General features: G+C 36.5%; 1 protein-coding gene across 1 annotated transcript in view; it reads left to right on the forward strand.

Annotated features, from left to right (window-relative positions):
• Window positions 1-18,580, forward strand: part of GPC5 (glypican 5) — a 1,298,292-nt gene that overhangs the window by 775,562 nt on the left and 504,150 nt on the right. The window lies entirely within an intron of this gene.

Below are 18,580 nucleotides of genomic sequence, written 5' to 3' on the forward strand. Positions count from 1 at the left end.
GGCCAATGCCAATCAAGACTCAATTATAACAGGAAGGCCCACATAACTCACATAAGAGATATTACTGGAACACCCAGCTCAAGTGATCAAGGAGACTGGACCCCATAGGACACCTACTACATAAGGCCACCCCATAAAGACTGGGAGTCATAGCAGATCTATCTAATATGTCAAAAAAAAACCACAGAGGCAGCCAAATGGGGAGACAAAGAAATAGGCTCCAAATGAAAGAACAGGAGAAATTTCCAGAAAAAGAGCTAAATGAAATGGAAGCAAGCAATTTATCAGATATAGAGGTCAAAGTAATAGTTATAAGAATGCTCAACAGCATGAAATTGAACATAGAAACCATAAAAAAGGGCCAATCATAAGTGAAGAATACAATATCTGAAATGAAGAATACACTACAAGGAATAAACAGTGGATCGGATGAAGAAGAGGATAAAATCAGTAATTTGGAAGATAAGGTAGAAAAAACAACAACACTGAAAAAGAGCAGCAAAAAGAAAAAGGCATTTTCGCCCTGGCCAGTTTGGCTCAGCGGTTAGAGCGTCGGCCTGCGGTCCGGAGAGACCCGGGTTCGGTTCCCGCTAAGGGTACGTACTTCGGTTGCAGTTTGTCCCCGGCCCTGGTTGGTCGTGCGGGTGGCAGCCACTCGATGTGTCCCTTCACTTCGATGTTTCTCTCTCTCTCTCCCTTCCTCTCTGTCCCTCCCACTCTATCTGTACAAAAAAATGGAAAAATATCCTTGGGTGAGGATAAAAAAGAAAAAAAAAGAAAAAGGCATTTTAAAGAAACGAGGATAGTTTAAGGGACCTTTTGGACAATATGAAGCATAACAACATTGGCATCATAAGGGTACAAGAAGGAGAAGAGACAGAGCAAGGTATAGAGAACCTATTTGAAGAAATAATGACCAAACACTTCCTTGACCTGATAATGGAAAAAGACACACAAGTCCAGGAAGCACAGACAGTCGCAAACAAGATGGACTTAAAGAGGCCAACACCAAGACACATCATAATTAAAATGGTAAAGGTTAAAAACAAAGAGAGAATCTTAATAGCCACAAGGGAAAGACACTTAGTTACCTACAAGGGAACTCCCATAAGACTGTCAGCTGATTTCTCACTAGGAACAGTTTAGGTCAGAAGGGATTGGCATGAAATAAAAATCTGGTAGAATTTAGCCTTGGCTATTTTAACTCAGTGGTTAGAGCATTGGCCCATGGACCAATGAGTTGCAGGTTCATTTCTGATCAAGGACATGTACCTTGGTTGCAGTTCGTCCCGTCTTGGTTGGGTCATGCAGGAGACAACCAATCAATGTGTCTCTCTAACATTGGTGTTTCTCTCTCTCCTTGTCACTCTATTTGATGATAAATAGAAAAATATCCTTGGGTGAGGATTAAATTTTAAAAAGTCTGGTAGAATTTATAAAAGCCATCTTGTCTTGGACCTCTTTTTTTGGTAGGTTTTGGATTATTGATTCAGTTCTTTTACTTATTACTGGTCTACTGAGAGATTATCTATTTTTTCCTGAAGAGAGTGTTGATGATTTGTATGATTCTAAGAATTCACCAATGTTGTCTAGATTATCTAATTTGTCTTACAGCTGTTCCTAGTATGCTCTTATACTCTTTATAATTTTTATAAGTAATGTAACTTTTACTTCTTATTTTAATTAGTTGTGTCTTCTCTCTTTTGTGTTAGTCTGACTATGGGTTTGTTAATTTTTTTTATCTTTTCAAAAAACCAACATTGGCTTGGAATATATTGTGTATTTTTCCATTATTTTCCTTTATCTTTGTTTAAATGTTATTTGCTTCCTTTTGTTCACTCTGGGTTTAGTTTGCTCTTCTTCTCCTAGTTCCTTAAGGTATAAAGGGTAAAGTTAGATTGTTGATTTGAAGTCTTCTTTTTTAATATAGGCATTTACATCCATGAATTTCCCTTTGAGCACTGCTTTTGCTGCATCCCATAAGTTTTGGCATATTATGTTTCCGTTATCATTAATCTCAAGTATTTTCAAATTTTCTTAGTGTCTTTTTTTTTTTTTTACCTTGTTATGGAATGAGGTTTGTTCCTCCCCAAATTTTTATGTTCTAACTCTCAGTACCATAGAATGTTACTATATTTGCAAATAGGGTCTTTAGAGCGGTAATTAAGATAAAATGAGGTCATTTGGGTGATTTCTAATTCAATGTGACTGGTGTCCTTATAAGACGAGGAGATCAAGACACTGACACACACAGAGGGAAGACCATATGAAGACAAAAGATGGCCATCACAAGGCAAAGAAAGAGGCCCTCTAAAAAAACCAATCCTTTTGTCATCGAGATCTTGGACATCTAGCCTCTGAAAATGTAAGAAAACAAATTTGTTGTTTAAGTCGTCCATCTGATATACTTTGTTATGATAGCCCTCATAAACTAATTCAGACCTATTTTCTATTTAATTTTCACATATTCAGTCATCCCTCGCCACTTTGTGCTTCAACTTTCTCGTCTTCACTCTATTGCAGTTTTTTAAAATATATTTATTAAAAAGTTGATCAAGACTGAAAATGATACAGCGCGTGCTAGGTTGTCTGAGTTAATTATACACCCCTGTATTACAATTACAATTAAAATTACGTACGTATGGACTGTAGGCCTATGTATTTGAGCATCCCAGGAATCCTTCAACGCCAGGTGCAACCGCTAGAGTCTGGAACGGATTAACCATGATAAATGAGAGACAACTGTATGTGATTTTTCCAGTTTTCTTTCAGTTAGTGCTTCAGTTCATTGTTGTATACAGAGATACTTTGTACAATTTCAGTTCTTTTAAAATGCATTGAGAGTTGTGTAGCCTAAAACATGGCCTATCCTGGAGAATGTTCCACGTACACGCAAGAAGAATGTGTATTCTGTTACTGTATAGATGTTCTGTATGTGTAAGTTAGGTTTAGTTTGTTTATGGTATTTTTCAAGATCTCTATTTCCTTATTGCTTTTCTGCCTAGTTGTTCTATCCATTATTGAAAATAGGGTATTGAACTCTCTAATTATTTTAGAACTGATTGTTTCTTTCAATTTGCTGAAGGCAGTGCCTTATATATAGATTAAGGTGCTGTTATTTGTTGGATATATGTTTGTAATTTTATCTTCTTGATGCATCACCACTTTAAATATAACATCCCACTGCTTTCTAGCCACCATAGTTTGTGATGAGAAACTGGCTGTTGATATTGCTAAAGTTTCTTTGTACAGGGTGAGTTACTTCTTTCTTGATGCTTCCAAGATTTTCTTTGTATTTGGCTTTTGAAAATTTTATTATAATATTTTTTAGTGTGGATTTATTTGAGTTTATCCTGTTTATAGTATTATTTGAGATTTTTTGATCTGTTGCTTTATGTCTTTCCTCAAATTTGAATTTTTAGCCATTATTTTTCAAAGATAATTTGATTTTTAAAAATAACATAGAAATGAAGGTAATAATGGTGTAAATTAGCCCTATGAAACATTTTATTTCTTTACCACATATACTACAAAATTTTTAACAGTGGTAACTCTAATTATCAATGAATAATAATCTCTTACTATGTAACAGAAACTATGTTAATTAACTTTCATAGATTATCTCAAATGATAATTATAGTGAATTTATGAAGATAAGTATGCTTAACCATTAGCTTTTCTTATTATAAATTTTATCAATTTAATAACAAGACCAGATATGCTGATATCAAAAGCAGAACCTTCTTCTTTTTTAATAGTGCTTATAGAAAAAAAGTCAGTGAAATAGACTCTTTTGGATTTTTTTTAGAAAGCTCATGAGGTGCCTAAAGATTTCCTAAAAGACTTCTTAAAGCTACACATCATTATCTACTTTAAAAAATCATTTTGTATTTTATTACCCCAAACCTTGTGTCTCTTTTTAATTGTTGCAGGAGGAAATTCACCGGGAACTGGAAGCTAGATAAAAAAGTATATACATGCACTTTGTGCTTACATATTGAATAATACAGAATTATATTAAATATTTCTTAAAGTGGAAATTAGGAAAAATGTGTCTGATAGTACGATTAAATGTGAAAAGTGTTAATACAGTTTTATATTTTTGAAGCATTTAAACAAAACTTTCTTATAGTCAAGTCTGCATGTATGTATAATTGATAATTGTGCAACATATGTTTGGCTATTGCTATACAAATATAGGCAGTATGCTCTAGGTGAGCAGTCTAAACCTTAATTGTAACTTCATTTCTATGACAAAATTGATTTGACTTACATTGTTTTTGACTTACAGCACTTTTCCATGAATGTAAATCATGATTAATGTGAGAAATCCCTTTGCTTTGCATACTTACTGATTAAAACAAATTTCAGCAATCTTTTTTGGAATTTAAATTAAATAAACTATGACTCTAAAATTGGAAATCTCTTAATTTAATCCCCAGTTAGAGACAATTTTATATAATTTTGTCTTCTAGTGTTTTAAATTAAGTTACAGCTTTGTAGTATATTTTTAATGAAAATACAGTTTTGAAATATAAGTGATATGTATCACCCAACACTTAAAATGGCCTACAGTGTTTTGTCTTACAATTTATGACAAAGATTTTTATGAATATCTATTTGAAGGTCTTAGTTTAAAACTTCAAAACATTTCACATGATAAACCATGGGTTATCTTAATCAGTTTCTGGAGTAAAGAAAATCTCTTGACAGCAGATGATGTACTTAGGAGCAAGCCTTTGGTGGTTCATTATATATTCAGAGAAAGGTGAAACACTAGGGTGATTATCCAGACTTCCAAAGGAGGAATGACTATGAATAATGACTATAATTAATGTTCAAATTTATAAATGTCAGTTTCCAATATGAATAGTTTCTTTTAAATGAAAGTTCTGATATCTCTGAGAATAATCTTACCAATTGTACTATATATTTCTGTTATAACAAAAGCACTTTTTATATAGATAGTGTAAAAACAAACTATGTAATAAACATAGCATAAATTTGTATAAGGTAGAGATTGATAATTCTTGAAAAAGAAATGTAACTGTACTCATCTGAGTTTGAAACTGCAGAAAGTGGAAGCGTCCTGTTCTCTCCTGAGGTCAGGTTTTTGGGGAATCACACTTCCCACTGGCTGAGGACTGCAGATCAACGAGTGTCACCCCAGACTGTTGTTTTGAGGGGATACTAGACAGTGGTGGGGGGAATTAGACTACATGCAAAGAGCAGTGTGGTTCCTGAAGACCTATGCCCAAAGCACCTTTCAGCAATTTGTACCTTTTTAAAACTCCTTAGAGAATCTGACTTCTCTATTCTTTCTTCCACCTCACTATTTAATACGTATCATAGCTACCCACCTAATGTACCAAACTTACTTAAGTTGCAATAGAATTACCTGAAGGATGTGCTATGGTAAGATAAGATTTGCTGAGTAAAGCATTAGCAAAGGTGCTCCAAATAGGAAGATCTTGGTCTTCTTCACTAAAAATATAAAAAGGTGGATTTTAGGCTAATAGGATTGCCATTACTGTTTTAAAAGTAATAAAGAGAAAAAGTCTGCTATTCTCCTTTTGAAGCATCAGAGTGACCTAGCAGTGCATAGAAAAGGGAGAGGGAGCACACTAAAAACATGCACTAATGGAATCATCTTGTCTGGAAATAAAAAGCCCCTTTTATTCTTACTCTGGAGGAAATATTGCAACTCAGGAAAATACGGCTTCTCTTGTAGATTCCAAGATGAGTGTTTATTGCTGATAACTTCAGTTTTCTCAAAGTTGTATTATGTACTCATCTTCTAGACAGAAGTCAAGAGTGGGCTAAGGCTTGGAATCGTGGACACCTTGGAACCCCTGTTGTTTAAATGAGAGAATGATCTGTGCCATGATGTGTAAAAATATTTTTGAGAGTCTAGTTAAATTTGTAGGTTATATTAATATGTAGATAGGCATTAAACTATATTAAAATATAGTAGCAAGAAAATTGTCTAAAAGTTATAGAACTTGGTTTTCTAATAAAATACTGATTCTTCACTTGCTAATTCTTCGACCTAGTATATGTTGCTTAATCTGTGTACATAACTTAGTTTATTCACTTCCAAAGTCAGCATGATGCGTTTACTAGTCCATCCTTTTGTTTTAAGGATTCTATGTCTAAAATGGCCAAAACTCTAAAGTGTTTTATGAAGACTTACATATTCAACTATAAAAAATTAATTAAGTTTAAAAAAGCTAAAAACAACAACAGTATATTTTACATGTACATTAAAAAATACATAAATAAACGAGTCACATACACCCGGCCAGTGTGGCTCTGTTGGTGGAGTGTCATCAGAAGCACCAGGAGGTCGCCAGTTGAATTCCCAGGCAGGGCTTAGGCCCGGGTGTGTTTGGGGCGTGCAGGAGGCAGCCAATCTGTGTTTCTCTCTTATCAATGTTTCTATTGCTCTCTCCCTCTCCCTTCCTCTCTCTGAAATCAATAAAAACATATTTTTTAAAAAAGTTATATATGAGTGTAAGATGATGTTGCTATTATAAATGATGTAATTATAGTTTAAATTTATTCATTTTAACTGAATCTTAGGACAGTAGAATTTATATTGTGCTCTGGTGGAACACATCTACCGTGTGTGTGTGTGCTATAGTTTTATATTTATACAATTCTGTAGATATAAATATGTAATTATGTGGATATGTATATGGACATATATATGAATACATATGAATTTTAGCCCCCAGCAAAATAGTATTCCGTACATTAGTTTTCCATTTAAAATATTGCAAGTATAATGTTGATACTAATTTTTACACTTTAATCAATGTTTTATTAATATTTCTTTTGCCATTATGTTGTTTGAGGACAGGCAAGATAATGCCCATAGGAAAAACAGTGAAATGCCACAATTTTTATATAGATTTTTAAAGTTCCTATGCACGTAAATGAAATGATCCCAGTATAATTACTAAAGTGGAAATTGTGAAATTGAATGGTGCCCTTGGACATAACCCAAATGCAAACCTAATTTTGTTACAGTAGTTTGCTGGGGAACCTTTTTTTTCTGCCAAGGGCCATTTGGATATTTATAACATTTTTTGCAGGCCATACAAAATTTTCCTCTTAACAATTAGCCTGCTATATTTGGTAAGGCTAATTAGGTGAACAGGTGATGTTAGCTGGTACTCATTTCCAGGGTATATACAGCCTGTGGGCTAGACGTTCCCCACCCCTGAAAGATAGCAAACCAAAATTCAAAACAATCACATTTTTTTAAATTAATAAATTTATTTTTGTTACCGATGTTTCTCCTTTTCCCCCCACTAATTCCCCCCTCTCCATCCCTCCCCGCCATGTCCCCACCTTTGTTGTACATGTCCATTGTTCATGCACACATGCATATAAGTTCTGTGGTTTATCTTTTCCCCCCAATCCCCTCTTCTGGGGATTGTCAGACTGTACCCCACTTCCACATTTCTAGGACTACCCCATTCCTCAGACTGTTATGTTCATTATATTCCACAAATAAGTGAGATCATATGATACTTGTCTTTCTCTGTTTGGCTTGTTTTGCTTAGGATGATACTTTCCAGGTCCCTCCATGTGGTCTCAAAGGATAACCGGTATTTCTTTCTTACAGCTGCATAGTACTCCATTGTGTATATGTATCACAGCTTTTTTATCCATCCATCTACTAATGGGCATTTGGGCTGTTTCCAGATATTAGCTATTGTAAATAGTGCTGCTATGAACATGGGGGTATATATATTCTTTCTGATTAGTGTTTCAGGCTTCTTAGGGTATATTCCTAGAAGTCGTATCACTGGGAAAAATGGCAGTTCAATTTTTAACTTTTAGGAAACACCATATTGTTTTCCATGGTGGCTGCACCAGTCTACATTCCCACCAGCAGTGTATTAGAGTCCCCTTTTCTCCACACCCTCGCCAACACCTGTTGTTTGATGATTTGTTGATGGCGGCCATTCTGACAGGTGTGAGGTGATACCTCATTGTTGTTTTAATTTGCATCTTTCTGATGATTAGTGATGTTGAGCATTTCTTCATGTGTCTCTTAGCCATTTGTATGTCCTGTTTCAAGAGGTGTCTATTTAGTTCCTCTGCCCATTTTTTAATTGGGTTCTTTGTCTTCCTTTTGTTGAGTTGTATGAGCACTCTATATATATATTGAAAATTAACACCTTATCTGATGTATCATTGGCAATTATGCTCTCCCATAGAGTGGGTTGCGTTTACAATTTGGTGGCTTCTTTTGCTGTGCAGAAGCGTTTGAGTTTGATGTAGTCCCATGTGTTCATTTTCTCCTTTGTTTCTGTTGCCTTAGGTGATGTATCAGTGAAAATTCTGCTCCGTATGATGTCCGAAATTTTGTTGCCTACATTTTCTTCTAGGATTTTTATGGATTCATGAGTCACATTTAAATCTTTTATCTATTTTGAGTTTATTCTTGTGTATGGTGTAAGTTGGTGGTCTAGTTTCAATTTTTTGCATGTAGCTGTCCAATTTTCCCAACACCATTTATTGAAGAGGCTGTCTTTACTCCACTGTATGCTCTTGCCACCTTTGTCAAATATTAATTGATCAGATTGTCTTGGGTCCATTTCTGCATTCTCTGTTTTGTTCCACTGGTCTATATGCCTATTCCTGTGCCAGTACCAGGCTGTTTTGATTATAGTGGCTTTATAGAATAACCTGAAATCTCATAATGTGATCCCTCCAACTTTGTTCTTTTTCAAGATTGCTGTGGCCATTCGGGGACTTTTTTTTTTGTCCATATGAACTTTTGAAGTATTTGTTCTAGTTTTGTGAAGTATGTCATTGGTATTTTGATGAGGATTGCATTGAATATATAGATTGCTTTGCTAGTATGGACATTTTAAATGATGCTAATTCTTTCAATCCATGAACAAGGTATGTCCTTCCACTTTTTATATCTTCTTTTATTTCTTTTTTCAATGACCTGTAGCTTTCTGCAAATAGTCTTTTATTTTTTTGGTTAAGTTTATTTCTAGGTATCTTAATTTTTTGCTGTGATGGTAAATGGGATTTTTTTTTAAATTTCTCTTTCTGTGAGTTCATCATTGGTGTATAAGAATGCTGTTGATTTTTTGACATTAATTTTGTATCCTGCTACTTTGCCAAATTCATTTATTAAGTCTAGTAAATTTTTGATGGAGTCTTTGGGGTTTTCTATGTATAGTATCATGTCATCTGTGAATAATGAGAGTTTCACTCCCTCCTTTCCAATTTGTATCCCTTTTCTTTTTTCTTCATGTCCAATTGCTATGGCTAAGACTTCCAGTACTATCTTAAATAAGAGTGGCGAAAGTGGGCATCCTTGTCTTATTCCTGTTCTTAAGGGAAATACTTTTAATTTTTGCCCATTGAGTATGATGTTGGCTGTCGATCTTTCATATATGGCCTTTATTATGTTGAGATATGATCACTCTGTTCCCAGATTGCTGAACGTTTTTATCAGAAATGGGTATTGGATTCTGTTGAATGCTTTTTCAGTTTCTATTGATGTAATCATATGCTTTTTATCTTTCATTTTGTTAATGTGGTGTATCACATTTATTAATTGGCAAACATTGTACCAGCCTTGCATCCCTGGGATGAATCCCACTTGGTCATGGTGAATAATTTTTTTGATGTATTGCTGGATCCGATTTGCTATTATTTTGTTCAGTATTTTGGCATCTATATTCATCAAGGATATTGGTCTGTAGTTTTTTGTTTTTTTTTTTTGTAGTGTCTTTTTCTGGTTTTGGAATTAGAATTATGCTGGCCTTATGAAACGAGTTTGGAAGTCTTCCTTCTTCTTGAAGTTTTGAAATAGTTTGAGGAGAATGGATATTAGTTCTTTGAATGTTTGGTAAAATTCTCTCGTGAAGCCGTCTGGGCCTGGGCTTTGGTTTCCTGGGAGAGTCTTGATTACCTCTTCAATTTCTTTTGTTATTTGTTTGTTCAAGTTTTCTATCTCTTCCCAGTCCTGTCTTGGGGGACTATGTGTTTCTAGAAATTTCACTTAGATTGTCGAATTTGTTGCCTTATAATTGTTCATAATATTTGTTAACAATCCTTTGTATTTCTGTGGTGTCAGTTATTATTTCTCCTCTTTCATTTCTGATTTTGATTATTTATTTGGGTTTTCTCTCTTTGTTTCTTGGTGAGTCTTGCTAAGGGTCCATCAATCTTGTTTATCTTTTCAAAGAACCAGCTCTTTGTTTCATTGATCCTTTGAATTGTTTTTTTGGTCTTCATGTCATTTATTTCTGCTCTGATCTTTACTATTTCCTTCCTTCTACTTGCTCTGGGGTTTTCTTTTTGTTTGCTTTCTAGTTCTTTAAGTTGTGAAGTTAGATGATCTATTAGAAATTTTTCTTGCTTCTTGAGGTAGGCCTGTAGTAAACTTCCATCTCGGAACTGCTTTTACTGCACCCCATAGATTTTGTGTTATTGTGTATTCATTTTCATTGGTTTCCAGGAAGTTTTAAATTTCTTTCTTGATCTCCATGGTAACCCGCTCATTGTTCAATAACATCCTATTTAGCCTCCATGTTTTCAAATGTCTTTGCATATTCTTGTTGCAATTGATTTCTAGTTGCATGCCATTGTGATCTGAGCAGATGCTTGATATGATTTCAATCTTCTTGAACTTGTAGAGACTTAGTTTATGCCCTAACATGTGGTCTATCTTTGAGAATGTCCCATGTGCACTTGAGAAGAATGTGAATTCTGCAGGTTTGGGGTGTAATTCTCTATAGATATCTATGAAATCTATTTGATATAGCACTTCATTTAGAGTCTCTGTTTCCTTGTTAATTTTTTGTGTAGGTAATCTATCCAGTGATGTCAGCGGGGTGTTGAAGTTCCTTGCTATGATTGTATTGCTGTTGATTTCTCCCTTGAAGTCCTCCAGAAGATTTTTAATATATGTTGGTGCTCCTATATTGGGTGCATATATGTTTACCAAGGTTATATCTTCCTGTTGGATAGATCCTTTCAATATTATGCATTGGCCTTCTTTGTCTCTAGTTATGGCCTTCATTTTGAAATCTGTTTTATCAGACATGAGTATTGCAACCCCAGCTTTTTTTTCCTTTCCGTTTGCTTGAAAGATTTTTTTCCATTTCTTCACTTTCAACCTATGAGAGTTCTTTGTTGTGAGGTGGGTCTCTGGTAAACAACATATATGTGAGTCATGCTTCTTATCCAGTCAGCTACTCTGTGTCTTTTTATGGGAGCATTAAAACCATTTGCATTTAAGGTGAGAATTGATATATACTTATTCATTGCTGTTTTTGTTTAGTGTAGTTATATTTTTCTTCCTATTTCTTCTACTAATTACAGCAGTCCTTTTAGCGTATCTTGCAGTGGTGGTTTGGTGTTAATATATTCCCTTAGCCTTTTTTTTTTTTTTGGTCTGGAAAGCTCTTTATTTGACCTTTTATTTTGAATGATAGCTTGCTGGATAGAGTAGTCTTGGATTCAGATTCTTGTTTTTCATGACTTTGAATACTTCATGCCACTCTCTTCTGGCCTGTAATGTTTCTGTTGAGAAGTCAGCTGAGAGCCTTATGGGGTTTCCTTTGTAGGTAACCTGTTGCTTATCTCTTGCTGCCTTTAAGATTCTCTCTTTGTCTTTAATTTTTGGCTTTTAATTACTTTGTGTCTCAGTTTGGGCCTGTTCGAGTTCTTCTTACTTGGGACTCTCTGTGCTTCTTAAACTTGAATGCTTTCACCAAGTTAGGAAAGTTTTCTGTCACTATTTCTTCAAATATATTCTCTAACCCTTGCTCATTTTCTTCCTTTTCGGGGGCTCCTGTGATACAAATGTTATTACGTTTCTAGTTGTCCCATTGTTCTCTTAAGCTGTTTTCCTGTTTCTTAATTATGTTTTCCTTTTGGTTTTCTGATTAGTTGATTTTTTCTACCCTGTCTTCTAATTCACTGATCTAGTCCCCAGCTTTCTCTACTCTGCTAGTTAGTCCTTCCACTGTGTTCATAATTTCTGCTATGTCATTCTTCATTTCCACTTGGTTGGTTTTCTCTGTACCACAGGCCGACGCTGTAACCGCTGAGCCAAACCGGCCAGGGCACTTGGTTGGTTTTCAATGTTTCTATATCTTTACTCATGGTGCTGATTTCCTTATTCATGCTGTTGAGCTTCCTCAAGATCATGGATCTGAACTCTACTTCTGATCATTTGCTTAACTGCATTTCATTTATCTCATCTTTGATAGAGTTCTCTTGTTCTGTCATTTGGAATTTGTTTTTTTGTTTCACCATTTTGGCTCTCTCAGTGGGTTTTGGAGCCTGCCAAATTTTCCCTGTGGGTTTTGGTGTTCTGCTCTTAGTGGCTCCCTCTACTGGGTTAGGATGTGCCTGGGTGGGCCCACGTTAAACACCACTGTCAAGTATTACTTTTCTGGGTAGATTTGCAAGCCCAGGAAAGGTTCAGTTATCCTCTATCTTTTTCCTGGAGGCTAGTAGTCTCAGTTACTCAGTGCCTTGGAATATAGCCCTGGTGTTCTGCATAAGAGGATTTCCAGAGGGTGGGATAGATACTGGTTGTTAATGAGCCTCAATTTGCATTTCTTTGCCTCAACTGGGAAAGGCTGAATCTCCTAGGGGGGAATGCTGCTTTTCCCCACAGCTCTGGGAAGGAGCACACTGGCCACTGTCCTTTGTGGCTGCAACTCAGCAAAAACTCTAAGTGCCCTCTAAATCCCGGGTGTCCCCACAGAGTTCCAGCCCAGTCTGCCCTTCTGTTATAGCCCCAGGTGTGGCTGTTGCTATTTTAGTGCTCTGTTCAGGCTCTCTGTGCTGCGGAGCGGGTTTGGTTTTTATTTCCCAAGGGTGCTGCTCACTGCTGCTGTCCGTGGGCTCCCAGCCCATTACCCTCTCAGGCCTCCACAGATCCTCCCAGTGTCCCTGGTTATATGGTCCTGTCCTGCTGCTTTTCTGTTGCTTTCTTCCAAGGATTTCTTTTTATTTTAGTTGTAATTCCCGTTTGGTCCTGGGAGATAGTCTGTGTGGCTTCCATTCACTCCGCCTCCATTTTTTACATCCTCTATGCCTATCTTGTGCGCAGCTGGGTCACACAGGCCTCTCTGGTGCTCCTGCACCCTGCAGTTCCTGAGGGCGAGCAGCTGGATCACACCAGTCTCTCTAGGGCTCTGCTTCCCATAGCTCTTGTGGGCTACTGGACCACACAGGCCTCTGTGGAGCCCCAGGTCCCACCGCTGGCAGCTGGGGAGTGCTGCTGCCCCGTGGGGCTCAACTCCTGTTCAGCTTTTGTTGTAGTTTTAGGGGATGGGTCTCAGCTGCTGCTCTGTGCTTCTGTTGCCTGGGGATGGATGTCTGCTCCCCAGCCTCTGTTGCTGGGGTTATATTTCGACTGATCTGGCTGATGCTATGGGGGATGGTGCTGGGCTCTGGGCTGTCTTCAGCTTCTGCGACCAATCGGCACCTTGGGAGCTCCACTACTGTGCACTGGTCTGTGTTGACACAGGGTGTCCACTGGTCCGATGGTGCCAGGTGCGCTGAGGGGCTCAGGTTGCTGGGCCCTATCTGCTCCCACTGCTGCCTCCCAGGGATCTTCCAAAATGGTGGGACCTCCCCATGGCACAAGGAGAAGCTCCCTGAAGGGCTGTTTACTGCGGTAGCCTCTGATCTGTCCACAGCACAGGAATCTTCTGCTCTGCATCTCTGCACTGCAGAAATTGGTCATCCACCTTCATGTCACTCACATTCTCTCACACATTTGCTCACTCTCTCACACACTCACCCTTTCTCCGGTCTTGCCCGCCACTATCTTCAAAAAGTCACATTTTAAACTGAGATTACATTTATTTTTATTCTACCTTTTATAGTAGTAAGTTCTCTGTTGGATTATCTATTTCTTTAGAAATGATTACATTTCACATATGAGAAAATCTATTGTTTTATTTTGATTATAATAACATGCCACTTTTTTGGTTGATAGAAATAGAGAGTACCTTATTTTGTTAGCATTTTATGATAATATTTGGCCAACTGCATATTTATGCTATGTAACATTATCTGGACTATTACCTCTTTATTTTTTAAATTTCAAGCACCTTGATTCCCTGGAGAATTACGGTGGTTTTTCAAAACCATTCTTTGTCCCCTTATGATATCAGTCTCATATTTTTCAATTTTCTCTCTTGCAATAAAATGCTAGCTCCTTTATTCTAATGGAGGATCAAAGTAGTGAAGAGAAAGATCATTTTATTTATTTCCCGGTACCCATTGTTCTACATTTTCCATTTTTAGAACCATTATCTCAATTATCCAAAGTTACTCTTTCATTTATGACCTAGAATATATTTTCATCTTTTTTCTATATACCTAATTTATTTTTCCTCCTCTAGTAGTAGTATTTTTCTTTCTTCTGGTTCCTTGTCAACAGTTTTGAAGCCTTCAGATACTAGAACAGGCCTCAGGGAGGGAAGGGATGGAGCAACGCAGTACAGAGCTGTGGGGGTGGGGAATGACAGCTGGGATCATGTTTGCTTCTTCTTTCAAGAAAGGCAGAGACACCAAGCTAGAGTCTCAGTGACAGCACAACGTAGACCTCAACATTACACTTGGTAGACAACTTACGTAAGTGACTCTAACCAAGAAGGTTCAGTGTAAGTTAAAAGTGAGGATGGAATGTCTATTTCTGAAATAGTTCAGACTCAAAGCCTAAGAGTTTAAACATGATGGGTGGGAATGAGAAAATATTAGGATTCCAGATGGAGAGGTCCACACTTGCAGAATGTTGTAATTAATATTAAAATATTTTTAAAACGTGAATCTAATTGGCCAGATAGACTTGCCATCAGGAAGACAGACCATCAGAGAGAATTAAGAAGAGAGAAGGGTTGGGACCAACAGTTAGGTCACAGGTGATAGAGCAGATGTTGACTATCGAAGATTCTGTACTGACCAGGCAACATTGTCCAAACGCAAATGAGAACAGCTGGTCAGACAGGACCAGAAGTCATATTAGAGTCATTATGCACAAATAATCAGAACTCAGAAAACAAGTGATTAGGAAGTGATTGATATCTACATAGTGCATGATATAGTACTGCATTCATTTATTCAACAAATAGTTGTTTACTTTGTGGCACACCCTGTGCTAGTTCCTAGGGCCACACAAGTGGGTGAGAGCACATTCCTCAGTCTCAATTACACACATACTAGGGTGTGAGCACATAAATATATAACTTGACAACAGTGAAAAAATGTGAATGGAAGACTCTGAGCCTGCTACAATAGCTTCTGTATATGATGTATGTGTATCAGCTTCTTCATATGTTTTATTCTATTATCTATTCTTATGATATGGTGAATATATGTTAATTTAGAGTACTTTTCTGGCACCATGATGTCTGTAGACTTTTAACCCATATGTTATAGGATTCATTTCTGTTCCAGATCTAAGCTCTTAAAAAATGTAATGTAAAGGATTCATGTGACCATTTACTTTTAACTTACAGTGTTTCTTGGAATCAAATTTTTGGAAGGTAATAAATAGGTAGACTATTTTACCATCTTTATGGTCATTCTAGTTATTGTGTATTGTGAAGAGATTTAGGACCTATACATTCTTTCTTTGAGTGACCAGAAGTAATTGTTTTGATAATCTTTCAAATATGTATATTAAACAAGAACATTTAAGTTTATAAATTTTCAAACTTGTTAATATTCTTTTAAATACATAATTTAAAAAGATTGCAAATTTGTCTTGTTACCATGTATACTTGCAACATGTGTTTCTTTCTCTTAGATTTTGATGTATTTTCCCACCTCAAGGTACACTGAAATGAGTGAAACAAAATTGATTTTGAGATAGGCCTCATGGTCTCAGAAATTCATGTCCCACAATTGAGATCTCTTTTAAACCATTTTAATGGTCCTAATGTGAAATGAATATAGCCATAATTATTATCTCAAATAAATATATCTAAACAGAATTTATTTTCAAAGATCTTTAAAAATTTATTTTGCTAAGTGATTTAGTTGTAGTTATCAGATAACTTTGTATTGCCAATATACAACTATCCATACGAAAGAAACACCATTGTCAGTCATCAAAGCTACAATCAGTTAATTACAGGGCAAACATGTATCACCATTTTTAAAAAAATAAACATGTTATTTAAATCTAAAAATATGTTCAAAAGAGAGGTGAGAATTGTTAAAATTCATGCATCATATGCATCCACTTAATCTTTCTGAAATATATTTATTTAAAGGTAGATAGAAATATATAGAATCTGAGGATACAATTCCAAATATGTAACATGACATTAAGAGATTAAGTCAACAAAACTGTGTTATTCAGTATAAAGTGAAGGAGAAGATATCTGTCCCTCAGCCTTAACTTTATTCAGCATATTGCCTTGGCTGAATCAATGGGTTGTTTTCATATTCTTCCTTTCACACAACATTATCACAGAAACATCCTGGGTTGAGAAACTGGATTGCCAAAAATTTAAAACTAACTGCATTTCACTTCAAAGAACATCTTGAAAGAATATCATTCCAAAGCAAATATTTTAAATCTATCATTTTCAATTTATGTTCACATTTTTTTCTGAGAACACATTTATTATATTCTTTGCAATTAGTTCTTAAGCACCTGTGGTGTTGAGGACTCTGATATATTTGATAGAAATCCAAAAATTCCCTCAGTTTAGTTTCCAAGTCTTCAGCTTCCAAGTCCTGCCATACATTGTTCTGCCCATAGAGTCAATGAAGGATTCAGGGGAAAAATAATAACTTTTAGGGTAGCCAGAGGGTAATGGGGATAGCAGATTGCCCAAGAAAGGCAAATGCCAGTGTTTTAAAAGAGAGGACTATCAGTTGTTTCAAGTGATACAGAGACATGGGAAAGTATGTGGACTGAAAAGAGCACATGAACTGGCCTTATCCATTAAGTCTAGCTGTGACTTTTAAGGTTGTTACAATCCAGTTATGCGATTAGAAACTAGATTGCAAGATGTTATGGAGTAGGTCAGCAGTAAGAAATTAAATAAAGTGTGAATAGACCGATGTTTTCCAATATATATATATATATATATATATATATATTTTTTTTGCAAAAGTAGAACTCCATTTTTCTTTTTTTAATGAACTCTTATGTGAAATCCTGAAACTGGTAAGAAGTAGAACTTGAATCCCTCCTTTCCTTTTTCCTGGTTCTCTGACCTAGTATCTGTTACACGTAGTTTGCACACTAAAGGCAGACCATTCCTTTGAGATGTTTAACTGGGTAAGAAAGGAAGTGTGGCTCAGTGTGGCTCAGTGGTTGAGCATTGACCCATGTACCAAGAGGTCTCCAGTTTCATTCCTGATCGGGGCACATGCCTAGATTGTGAGCCCGATCCCCAGTGGAGGGGCATGCAGGAGGTGGCCAATTGATGTTCTCTCTCATCAATGTTTCTATCTCTCTCTTCCCTCTCTCTGTAAAAATCAATAAAGAAGAAAAAAATTTTTTAATGAAGGAAATAGGGAAAAGCACAAAGGAGATGCTGAGCTGGAAAAGGAAGAGCTTGCAGGATCCTCAGAGATGAGAAAGCCAAGAGAAGGCTTCATGTGGAAGGTGTCTTAATGGAGACTCTACTCAAGTCACTTCTCCTTATTTTTTATTTTTTCTTTATTGATTTTAGAGAGAGAGGAAGGGAGAAGGAGAGAGAGATAGAAGCATCGATGAGAGAGAACATCAACTGACCGCCTCCTGCATGCTCCCCACTGGGGATCAGGTCCACAACGTGGGCATGTGCCCTGACTGAGAATTGGACCGGCGACCTCTTAATGCATCAGTAGGTGCTCAACTACTGAGCCACATACTTCTCTTAAAGCAATTCCTACCCAGTCTCTGCTCTTAAATCTTTTTTTTTTTTTTTATCCTCACCCGAGGACATTTTTGCATTTATCTTCAGACAGAGTGGGAAGGAGAGACAGGGGAAGAGAGAAAGAGAGAAACGTCGACATGAGAGAGACACATCGAGTGGTTACCACCCACACAACCCCAACCTAGGCCAGGGACAAACTGCAACTGAGGTACGTGTCCTTAGCAGGAACTGAACCCCGGACTTTCTGGTCCATGGGCCGATGCTCTAACCGCCGAGCCAAACTGGCCAGGGTACTGCTCTTAATTCTTGATCGAAACATAAAGCATATAGTGAATGTTGGTGCCAGAGAGCTTACCCTTGGCAACAAATTTTTTTTTTCATATGTCTCACCTTCAACCTGCTGCATTATTATTCTGCACTTGAGCTCAATTGTTCAGTCTCTGGGACCAATTTAGAGGAGCATAACCTAGTTTTCTCTTTTGGACAAAGATTTTATGGTAGAGAACAAGAGCCAAAGTCAATGAAAGAGGAATCACAGGATATTGAAAATGTCTGCTATGTAGCCACTCAGCCTTATTTTAAAATTTAACTTCTCATAGGAAGATGAAATTTTGCATATGTCCTGAGATCCTTAGACTAGTCTTATGATACGAGATACATGTTGAAAAGTAAAAGTGGTTTGATATATATAT

Source organism: Molossus molossus, unplaced genomic scaffold, assembly GCF_014108415.1.
Source record: "Molossus molossus isolate mMolMol1 unplaced genomic scaffold, mMolMol1.p scaffold_m16_p_9, whole genome shotgun sequence".
Classification (NCBI taxonomy): Eukaryota; Metazoa; Chordata; class Mammalia; order Chiroptera; family Molossidae; genus Molossus; species Molossus molossus.